This window comes from Egretta garzetta, unplaced genomic scaffold (assembly GCF_000687185.1).
Source record: "Egretta garzetta isolate BGI_Z169 unplaced genomic scaffold, ASM68718v1 scaffold329, whole genome shotgun sequence".
Lineage (NCBI taxonomy): Eukaryota > Metazoa > Chordata > Aves > Pelecaniformes > Ardeidae > Egretta > Egretta garzetta.
Genome location: NW_009269999.1, coordinates 6292297 through 6302886, shown reverse-complemented (window position 1 = coordinate 6302886; position 10590 = coordinate 6292297). Strand labels below are relative to the sequence as shown.

At 57.3% G+C, this 10590-nt stretch overlaps 2 protein-coding genes across 2 annotated transcripts in view; one reads left to right on the top strand and one right to left on the bottom strand.

Annotated features, from left to right (window-relative positions):
• The window catches only part of PEX16 (peroxisomal biogenesis factor 16), a 24529-nt gene that overhangs the window by 10354 nt on the left and 3585 nt on the right, over positions 1-10590 (bottom strand). The window lies entirely within an intron of this gene.
• LOC118453237 (LARGE xylosyl- and glucuronyltransferase 2-like) overlaps positions 1524-10590 on the top strand; it is a gene marked incomplete at its 3' end in the record, with an annotated part of 14047 nt that continues 4980 nt past the window's right edge. The window contains exon 1 of the mRNA XM_035902951.1: positions 1524-1682. The remainder of the gene's footprint in view (positions 1683-10590) is intronic.

Sequence of the window (10590 nt, the reverse complement as noted above, 5' to 3'; positions counted from 1 at the left end):
AGGGAAGGAACTGCAAAAGAGGTGTGTGCCAGGCAGATTTGGCACCCTGGTTCGTACCCCGTTCCCCCTGCTCCAGAAGTATCCATCTTCGATGTTCCCCCTGCTTAGACCCTTTTGGTCTCAGGTGGGAGCTGACAGATCAGGACATGCGGCGTGGGGATGATGGAGGGGGTGGATGTCTGTTTACTGACATGTGCCATAGTGCCCACACGTGTCCCTCCCGCACTGCCTGACACCTTGTAGCCAGATACCAAGGGAGACTCACGAAGCAGAAGCAGCATCAGGCTTCGTTGCTGGAAGAAGGTTTTGCTGAGCAGTTGTGGTGCTTGTACTTCTTCGCTGGAGTCACTGGGTTTCACTGTTCAGGTAGCAGCTGTTGTAAATTATTTCCTATTTCCCAGCCTTGTTGGGATTGGTGTTGCCTCCCTTGTTTCATATTGTGCTGTGCTAGGCTGACCTGGCGTGTGCTGTGGCTGGAGGGGTGCAACGGGGCTGGTGCCCAGCACACTGCATGCTCACTTCTCTGATTGGGGTTTTAAAACAGGTGGGACAGACCAGAAAGGCGGTTTTGGTAGGTTTTACCTGCTTTGAAGGTCCCGTTCCTCCTGTATCTCAGAGCAATGATGTGTGGATAGAGGGGCTTTAAATCAAAACTCCCGATTCCTCCCTGATTCCTTTGCCCCAACTTATTTGTGTGGCTCTGTGTTTTTGGTTTGGGCTTTCTCCTGGTAAGGAGGTGATAATCCCTGTAGCCTCCTGGGATAAGGGCTCCTCCATTCCAGCCTGCAGTCGTGGGGTGTGGGTGCCCAATTCCATGAGAGCTGGAGGAAAGGGGTGTGCTGGCAAGATCCCAGCAGAGGAGGAGAAGGAGAAGGATCTCCTCTTCCTCTGAGGAGGAGTGACATGCACAGGCTGCTCTGCTCTCTGCAGTGCAAATTGCATGGTGGCTTTTGCCTGCCTTCTCTCTCCTCTGCCTTCATCCCTTCTCTCTCCCTGTTGTGCATCCATCTGGATAGACGCTTGGCTCCCCTCCTGGGACTGCCCAGGGTATGTCGCAGGGGCTCACGTTACTGGACGTGATAGTTAATCCCTTCATTGCCTCACGAGCTAAACACTTGCTGCTGTTATCATGTTTGGGAGGGGGCCAGGGAACATGCATCCCCCCGCCAGCTCCTCCTCCTGCTGATTTTCGCATGCGTTGCGATGCAGCACGGTGGCTGCAGCTTTGCCAGCACTTTGGGGGACACGTGTACAGTCCTCCCTGCGTGGGTGGGGAATGTGCTACAGGACAGTGCAGCAATCTGGGACTAGGAACATGCAGCACGCAGATAAGGCTCCCATGGGCTGTCTGGGTAGCCTTGGGTGACGCTGAGCTGTGCTTTGTAACAGTCTGGAGGAAAGGGACAGAACCGAGGTGTTGGGTGCTGCTGATCTGTGGACGCTCTCGGCTGCGTGGGGGCCTGTCCCCAGAGCTCTCCTATGCAGTAGCTCTTCGTGTGACTCTGTCTCTTGGGTTTCAGGTGGCAGCAAGCTCCCAAACCCTCAAATGCAGCTGAGATGTGTTACCTGCCCTTCAAGCTGAGAATCCCTGGTTAAAGGGTGGTCCTCACAGCCACCACCAGGCCCTGCCAGCTTCTCCAGCTGTTCCCAGGCACCCCCGGCAGCATTGGCAGCCTCCAAAGGTTAGTTACCTTGCTTGTTAAGTAGATGTTTTACATGTGCTCACTCCCTTCCTGTCCTAGTGTTTCTGTACCCAAACTGGTAAACTGGGGATAATTGCATGGCAGAGGGTCTTGGCCCTGTGGGTTTCCTCTCTACTGGGCATGAGGGTATATGGGACCTGTGGAGAGGCAGCGCTGGCACTTGTAAGCCCCTGTGGCCCAGTTCTCTGGAGGGAAAGACCAGATTTCTCATATGAATCCTTGGAACAAAGCGTGGTCACGTCTCTATGGCTGTTTCAGTTGAACTTCCCTTGAATGTGCACGTCTGGATCCTTCTCCCCAAACACGACTACAGTCTACTGCTTCTTTCTAGTGTAGTGGGTGGCAGATGATGGAGACCCTGGCTGAGGAGCTGGAACAAGCTCCCTGGGACAGGGGAAATGGGAAGACCCCCTTCTGAAGGCTGGGAGCTTGTGCTGGCGTTGTTCTGCCCTAGCAGCTTCTTTTCCCTCTGTCCCTTACACCAAGTGTTTCTGTGGGGCCACTGTTCTCAGTGGCCACCTCTCTCTCCTTCTACCCCTCATTAGTGCAGGGCTTGGCATGCCAGCAGGAGGGAGCCTCAGCGTGTCTGCGCCTTGATGGGATTTGTCAAGGCTCCTTCCCTTTTCTTCCTGTTCATTGAGGGCTGAAACAAAGCAAACAGAAGAGAGGAATTCCAAAGAATAGGAGCTAGGGAAGAGAGGGACGCTGGAGTGACAGGCTGCCCCTGCACACACGCACCCCCCCGCCTCGGTCTGGTGGGGCAGAGCTGGAGGCAGAGCATTTCGGGAGGTGAGGCCCTTCGCCCCCAGCTATGCCCCCAGCTGCCTTGCTCCCCGTGCAGTGGGGCCGTGGCATGCTGCAGCCCAGAGAGCTCGAGTCCCCACTGCTTCAGGCAGTTTCCCAGGTGGGGCTGTCCCTGCTGCCCGCTGAAGTGCCAGCACTGAGGAAGGGAGGCTCGGGCTTGCTGCCTCCTCTCGGCACAGGCACATGGGCCTGAACGCAGCTTGGGGGAAACGGGGTGTTATATGAACTGCTTGATTTGTCCTGGGCTGTGGTAAAAGGTTCCCCCTCTTTACCTGTGCCGGGAAAGCTTCCCCTGCCAGGCAGCCCTGAAGGAGCCCAGTGCAGAGCCGAACGTCCCGCCTGGGTGCCGGGGCAGCGAGGCACCGGCCCCTCCCCAGCCTGGGAGCCAGATAAGCGCTTGAACAAGGCCCTTCTGTGCAGACAGGTCTGTGAAGTGGAGACAAGCATGGTCTGGCACTCACGTTGATTCCCAGGAGGCTGGGGACTCTGGAGGGGAGTCATGGCCGGCCAGGCAAGGCTTGCCGCAGGTAAAGCTTGATCCGGTCTGATGGAGCCCCTTGCTCCCTCCTCTGCCATCACACAGGTTGCCCTTCGTCCTGCCCTCAGCCCCGTTCTGGATTGGATCGGGGGAGGCAACAGGATGCTTGGCAGCCCTGGCATAAAGCACTTGAGGTGAAATACATCCCTAATAATGACACCCCCCCTTGCATTTAAGCCTCAAGGAGCAACCTTTAAGCCACAGCCTCTGCTTCCTTTCCTTCTTCCTCCTTGTTCTTCGCCTTCTGGCAATCTCTGCACTCTGTGGTTTAATTAGAGAGCAGAGTAAAGTGCTTAGACTCCAAAATGTGCAGATTAGGGGGTTACTAATCCTCTTCCTCAACGGGTGCTCACATCCTGCCCAGTCTGTTATCGAGCTTCTGTCCCCAGAGTGGAAACTCAGCCAAACTCGAGACCTCTACCTCTCCTCTTGCTTGCTACGCAGAGGAGGAAGGGCGAGGGGTGACAGGAGAGCCAGGGGGGAGGAGGGAAGCGTGCTGTGGGCTTCCCAAATAGTCAACGTGGGTTTGTAGTCAGCACTGGCTGTCTTTGCTTCTTACGCCCTGGCTGGGTTTGGTGCTCTACGAGCAATAAAGCAAGGGTTTAATATTTGGGTTTTTTTTTTTGTTTTCTGAGTGTACTGTCTTCCTGTTCTGACAAAAACCCCTTTCTGTCAGGGGAAGCAACTGCTTCCCTGTATGTGTGCCTGCATGTGTGTTTAGAGGCTGGGTGATTCAGCTGAGGTCTTGTGCCCTCCCTGTGCGCACCCGCCTCTCCCCGCGTTCCCGCCTGCCTCTCCCGCGCACTGATTCCCAGCGTACGCCCAAGCGAGCCGTGCTGCAGCACTGCTGAGAGCGCAGGGCTGCCCACCGGGAGCGCGAGGCTGGTGCCTGGCTGTGCTGCCCGAGGCCGGTCGTATCCTTGTCTCTGGAGGCTGAGATCCCCTTATAGGACATATGCTGTCAGTGTGAAGGGGAAGGCGGAGTATTCGCTGTTCCAGATGGAGGCACCAGCAGGGAAGAGGGCCTAGGGAGGACGAGTGTGGTGGGAAGGGTAAGACTTTTCCTGGAGGTAGGAGGGAAGCTTGACCCTGATGGTCACAGGATGGGCTGAGCTCTTACGCCTCTGTCCCAGTCCTGGCGCAGGCTGGGCACTGCACCGAGGTTGCTGTGGATTGCAGGATACGTGAGCTTTTGTCCCGAGCCACTCGGCTGCTGCTCGGTTGGGTGGAGGTATGCTGTTTCTTCCCTGCCTTTGTCCTTTGTGCGAGTTCAGGGTTTAGCTCAGCGGTGTGAGAAGGCCCAAGGATGGGAACACAAGGAGCAGTGGGAAGGGGAGGAGTGCTGGGAATGGTCAGTAGGGAGTTTGGGTGTTGAGAGCATTCTCCTTCCCACTGCCTGGCTTTGGGAACTGCCTCCCCTCTGGGACCTGCTTCCCCTCCTTTTTTTGCCCCCATCAGTTGCTGCCTCATTTCCAGTTTGCAAAATGCCCCGTATGCTTTTTTACAGATAAATTTGCAGCCTCTTAGCCTAGCCAGCAGCTCTTCCTCCACAGTGTTGTCAGAGCCTACTTGCAGTGCATAAGCCTCTCTGTAGCCTAGGCATCGCTTCAGGTCTTACAAAATGCCCAGGGCACCCTGAGTGGATGGCACTATCACTGCTTGGGTTTTTTAGAGCCTGCCCTGAGCCATCCTGGTTTGCTATTTATAGTGCAGTTGTTCCATTCCTCTGTGGATGAGCTCTGCTTTCAGCCTTCCTTGGGCACTGAGGGCACCAGTGCCAGGAATAGCTCTGGGCAAAGAAGACTTGGGAGTGGCTGCTTGAGCGCAGCTCCCAGTTTGGGCCAGTCCCTGGTGGAAGAGGCACCAGGCTGCGTCCGTGAGCTCTGGCTCTTGGTGAGCGTCAGCCTCCTGCGGCACAGCTGCTTTTCATGCAGGGGAAGTGAAGGGATTCCCTCTCTTTGTCAGGTGCCCCGTGTGCGCGCCTGGCTCCCCTGTGCTGCCGAGGCTGCTGGAGTAGAGTTCAGCACTGTGAGAGATGGCATCTGGAAGAGTTGCTCCAGTGCCAGGTACCAGCGGGACTAAGTGAGGGCCCTTGGCGTGATGCGCTTGCACTGTGGAGGGCTGTTTGCATGGGAAGCCCTGCTCTTGGCACGTCCTTCAAGCAGTGGCCGTGACCTCTTGGTTGTGTTACCCTGAACCGCCACCCCTAGGGCAGGTGGATGCCTTTTCGGTGGGGGCACCTGCCATCCCTCACACAGGGCCCTGCTCTCCTTCTCCAGGAGAGAGCTTGCTGGCCTTGAGGGAGCTTGAGCTGAGGTCTGGAAGGAGTCTGCAGCGCAGAAAACACCAGCACCCTCCTCAGCACTGCTGCTTGGGCAGAGCTGCTCTGGCCCTTTGGCTTGTGATGCTCGCAGCTTGTCTGGAGAGCAGAGCTGAACAAATAATTAATTGCTTGATTTAGTGCCCAAACCAAAAAGCTAGAGGAAAAAAAAAAACTACAACACAGCCAAGTTTGAGAGACCCTTTATCTTTTCTTTTAAATGTAACGCAGCTCAGTTTCAAACAAAACAATGCAAAATGAGTTGGGTTTGGGTTTTTTTTTTCTTGGAAAACAAAGCATTTTGTTCATGCTCAAAACTTGTCGTGAAGTAGCAAATAGCTCTGAGCTGTCTGGAAACTGCAGTTTTCAATCAATAACTATTCAGCTGAAAACACTTACCCAGCTCTGCCAGTGGCAGTGCACAGCAGGCACCTGGGGGCCTGGCTCAGAGCCATGCCTGGCACCTTCCCAGAGGTGGCGGGGAGGATGGTGTCGTGCCTCTTGTGGACTTTTCCAGGCAGAGCACTGGTCTGGGGTTGTTGGAGTCCCTTTGCCTTTTTTTTTTTTTTTTTTTTTTTTTTTTTTTTTTGCTGTAATTAACCTAATTAATTTTGTATGAGATGGTGCAGACTCCACAAGCTTGTTAGGTCTGGTCAGATGCACCTTGTCCCACCGTGGAGCAGCTCCTGGTGCAGGTTGTTCAAGAGCGTATCAAGGGAGATTTCAGGGGGGCGGGGGGGAATCTCCTGTCAGTCCCTACCTGTGTGCCCTGCTATCTGGAAGATTAAGATATTGGTAGTTCACAGGGTAAAATTCCCACCCCTTTGCTGTATGGGGCATGACGCCTGCTGGGTGCTCCAGCTGCGCTGATGGCAGAGCTGGACCTGGCAGAGGGCTTGCCGCAGACTGGCTTGGATAGAAGTGGGAGCTCTTGGCTGCTGACCCTGCTCAGCTCTGACCCCAGGGACCGCCATCGGCTGCTAGCCCACAGGGGTGAACAGGTATTGATGCCCGGAGCACATCCGGAGACCAGGACACAGTGAACCTAATGGATTCAGAGCTGCCATTAGCTGCAGCACAGATGTCAGCAAAAATGCAGATATTAGAAACCTAATCCTGACAGAGGGAAGGGAGATGGAGAGCAGCCCAAATGCTGCTCCTCCTCTGCTTCAAAGAGGCAGGCAGGGTCCTCCTGCCCCTTGTAATGCTCCTGCAGAGTGCCCAGGCTTGGTCCCTCCTGTGCCCAGCTGTGCTGGCCAGGGGACATGTGGAAGAAATTTGATCCAGGACTCCATAGCCTCTGTATTCGTGTCAGAGCAGCTGTCCTGAGTCAGGCTTATGCTCCATCAGGCCCAGAAAAAGGCCAGTCATTGTCGGTGCTTCACCTGCCGAGTATCCTCCTGGCATCAAACAGCTTGTAGTCCAGGGAGATAAAGCTGGAAGTGGTGTGTTGAACAGGTATCTCCTCCATGAGCTCGTTGGGGGTCTGGGCAGCACATTGGCAGGGTCTCATGAGGCAGGAGGCACTGGGGTCACCTCCAGGTGCCAGGTTGGAGCAGCACTGGTGTATACCCCACCAGGCTGTGCAGGAAACAGGCTTGGTGGGAAAACGACGACTGACATGGACATGCAGGATGCTCCCTCACCCCGAGCCTGGCACTGTGGGCACAGGGCTGGCTGAGCACTGGGGGAAGGCGGTCTGCTCCAGAGCCACACAGGAGGGTTGGATGGTCCTTGGTGAGGGGCTTCCTGCTGGCAGGGAGCAACTTGGTCCCTGAGGGGTGATCCTTACTTCTAAGCCCAGGGTGAGACCCAGCTGGTGGTGTTGGCATGTCTGGGTGGGTGCCCTGGGCAGCGTGCCCAGTGTGCTGCAGCTCTGCTCACGCACAAGCTTTCAGGGTCTGTCCTGCTGGCCCCCTGCTGCAGTGAGGGACAAATGCAGCATGTGCAGAGGAGTGCAAGCCAGCACCCTGTGTTCTGCCGCCCTGGGGTCCCCAAAGACATGGTGGAAGGCTATTTCCAGCTGGATCCTTCCAGCTTTTTCTTGGGCCTAACAGGAGTGAGAGCATTTGGGGACCGTGCTGCTAGCTGGGTGGCCCCCTCTTGCCTTGCCTGAGAGTTGTGGCAAAATGCAGCTGCCCAACTTGTCAGCGTTGCAGGATGCCTGGTAACTTCAGCCTCCCACGCAACACTTGCACACTCTGCTGCGGCACCGAGCTCCCCACGCGTGCCCTGCACAGCCCCCTCTCCAGCCGGGGCTCTGCCGGGCAGCTGAATCCGGTGCCTGGTTGCGGACAGGGAGACTGGCCGCAGTGCAGCTCCGCAAAAGCGGACTGTGTCTGGCAGGGCCTCGTGATCGGGGTCCCTGCCAAGAGGAGTTGTTCCCTGATGCATTCCTGGGGTTTCAGACATGGAGAGGTAAGCAGCGAGGCGTGTTCCTGTGTCAGACCCAGCCTGAACTTGCTCGTTTCCTCTGGAAACAAGGAAACAGTCTGGTGATGAAAGTCCCTGGTTCAGCCAAGCTCGGAGCTTCAACTAACACCCTTTGGAGACTGTTAGCTCCTTTTCCCCAAGTGCTATGCTTCTGTCAGAGAAGAGAAGATGGCTTTTCAGTGTCACCTTTGCAGAATAAAATGCTGAGCTCTTAGAGCAGCAGAATTGTGTGTGGTGATAATCTTAGGGATGTGAGGAGAACTTGATGTACGAGAAAGCCGCGCCTCAGTTACGGCTCAATCTGCTGTCCCAGGAAGATCCTCACCTTCCTGGGATTTTCCCTGCAGCTTGGTGGTGTTGGGGGCAGTGGGGAGATGGGGACACTTTCTTCTTTTCCAGCTCATGTGCTGGTATCCGACTCCGTGGCTGCTGCTTGAATCCCACCTCTAGAACATGGTGGCTGTTCTGCCACAGGTTGCTCTTTCCAGGGAAATACAAAGGTGAAAATCTCACTTAAGTTTTGCTTATCATAAGACTGGAGAGGGAGGGAGGGATGGCGTGGTAATCTGGAGCATGGGGTTTTAATCCTGCTCTCCTGGCCAAATTCCATTCCGCCTCTGTAAATTCCTGCAGCTGCCCCGCTCCGTGCTGCCTGTGTGGTGTCCGCCGGCTGGCGCAACCCTCCTCAGGCGGCAGCGTGTCAGCCATGGGGAGGGGGGCAGGGAGGTGACCCTGAATCGTAAGGCACTTTGGTAGATGGGTGCTGCGGTATGTGCTTTCAAGGTGAGCTGCTGAACGAGGAACCAGGCTGTCCCTCCCATCCCTCTTTGTAAGAGCAAAAGCGTCTGTCCCCAGTTGCCTCTCTTCAAAGCCTGGTGCCTTTTCTCAGTTGCTGGTCTTGCTGCGCAGCTCTCGCCACGGCTGTCGGGCCCTTTCTCACCTTCTGCAAGCCTGGGAAGCTGCCGTGTTGTGCTGCTGGTGGGGCAGACTAAGCAGGTCAGCTAAACTGTTCTGGCTCTCCCAGCTCCAAAAATGAGCCCTGGGAGATGGATTTGCAGTTTCTGTCTCCTACACCTAGGTAAGACAACAGGCAGCACTGCTCTCTGAAATCGCTCCTCTCCTGGCTGTCCTGCAGCTCTTTACTGGGAACAACCAGGCCACCTCTTCCCTTGTCCTCCCCTGGGGGGACCCAGTAGGGTGGTAGCAAGCCCTGGGCTGTCCCTGTGTCCCTGTCACCTGAAGGCAGTCTTGCTGTGCCTCAGCATCTCTTCTGCAGGTGTACATTAGCTCCAGGGGAGACAACAGGCTAAGGCGCCCGCCCTGCCGTGGGCCTTGCTGCCCGCCGCGGTGCCATGGGAAAACAGGGCTGCCCTCCTCTGGGCTTGCAGGGCTGGGGAAAACACACTGGGTGATGGGAAAGCTCCCACTGCCAGCTCTCCCTAAACATTAACTGCTCACCCAATAGCCACTGAGACAGGGAGAGCGAAGGCCAGTGGGGCTGAGCCGTGCTCCTACAAAACAAGGGGATCTTGGAGCAGCAGGGTGCCAGGACGTGGGCAGCTCTGGGGGGAGCTTGGGCCAAGTAAGGTGGGTGCACCGTCCCGGGAGCGAAGGCTGCTTGTGCATGGAGGGGTGGCCGGCGGGCAGCCAGCCTCGGGGTCCTGCCCATGCCTTGGAGGTCGGTGTGAGCATGCACCCGGTGTTTGTGCAGCTGCCCGGCTCTGCTGGCTTGGCAGTCCCTGTCCCCTGGCTATCGCCCTGTCGTCGCTGGAGGCGGGGGTGGCCAGGCGTGCGGTGAGACTGGAGTCCTGCCTGCCCCTTCCTAGGTGTCTGCCATCAGCCTCTCCCAGCCAGAGAGGGGACCTGGGAGCCTCTTTCTCTCCTGTTTGCTGCGTCCCTGATCCCTGCCAAAGCAGGAGCTGCCCTGCTCTCGGGGAGAAGGTGGGGGAGGGAGGATAACCTGCTGCGAACAGCACTTCTGCCCCGCACCCTCGCACTGGGGTCAGAAACCGGCGGTATTGGGAAACCTCTCATCTTACTGCTGGCTGCACTTGTCTGCCGCGAGCAAGGAGACTGAGGAGGGAGGCAGAGAGGCCGAGCGCTGCAGCTGCAGGGATGGGCAGAGCAGGGACCCCTGTGTGCCGTGCCACGGCTGCCGGTGCCTGCTGCGCCCCTTGCCTGGGAGCCGCTTCCAGCCTTGCCCTCCACTTGCTGTGCCTTTAACGTTTCATGGGGGAGGAGAGGCTGTGCAGCTTGCCTTCCTGCTTGCCATCTCCTTCCCACCTCCATAAACATCCTAAAACACCTCCGCCTCCCCTGTGCTTCCCCAGCAGCCTACCTGCTGCTGCTGCCCCGGCTGGTGAGGGCCTGGCTGGGTCTCCTGGCACCGGGTCCTCGCTTGCAGGAGAGAGCAAGATAGGGAGGCCAGGAAAAGCGTGTGGAGAGGCGGTGGTGGTCAGCTGGAGCAGGAGGCGGTTTCCTCCCCTGGAGCGGTGCTGTTGGCAGGGGGCTGCAGGAGGTCTGGGCTTCCCCCAGGAGCACGGGTAAGCCCTGGGCGGCTGCTGCTTCCGATGCCTCAGCTGGAGCACTTGTTGCATGGTGGATACCCACCACTGGGCAGGATGGTCCCGGGGGCTGAGCTCCATGTGCCCCTGGGCCAGGCAGGGGAGCAGAGGGAGGGGGGCTCCTGCTCGGGGGAGCTGCTGGCTCAGAGCAGCCCAGGGGCTTCCTCTCCCTGCCGGGGCTGGGCTGGGCTGCTGTTGCGGAGCGGCTGCCTGGCGGGAGCGGGCTGC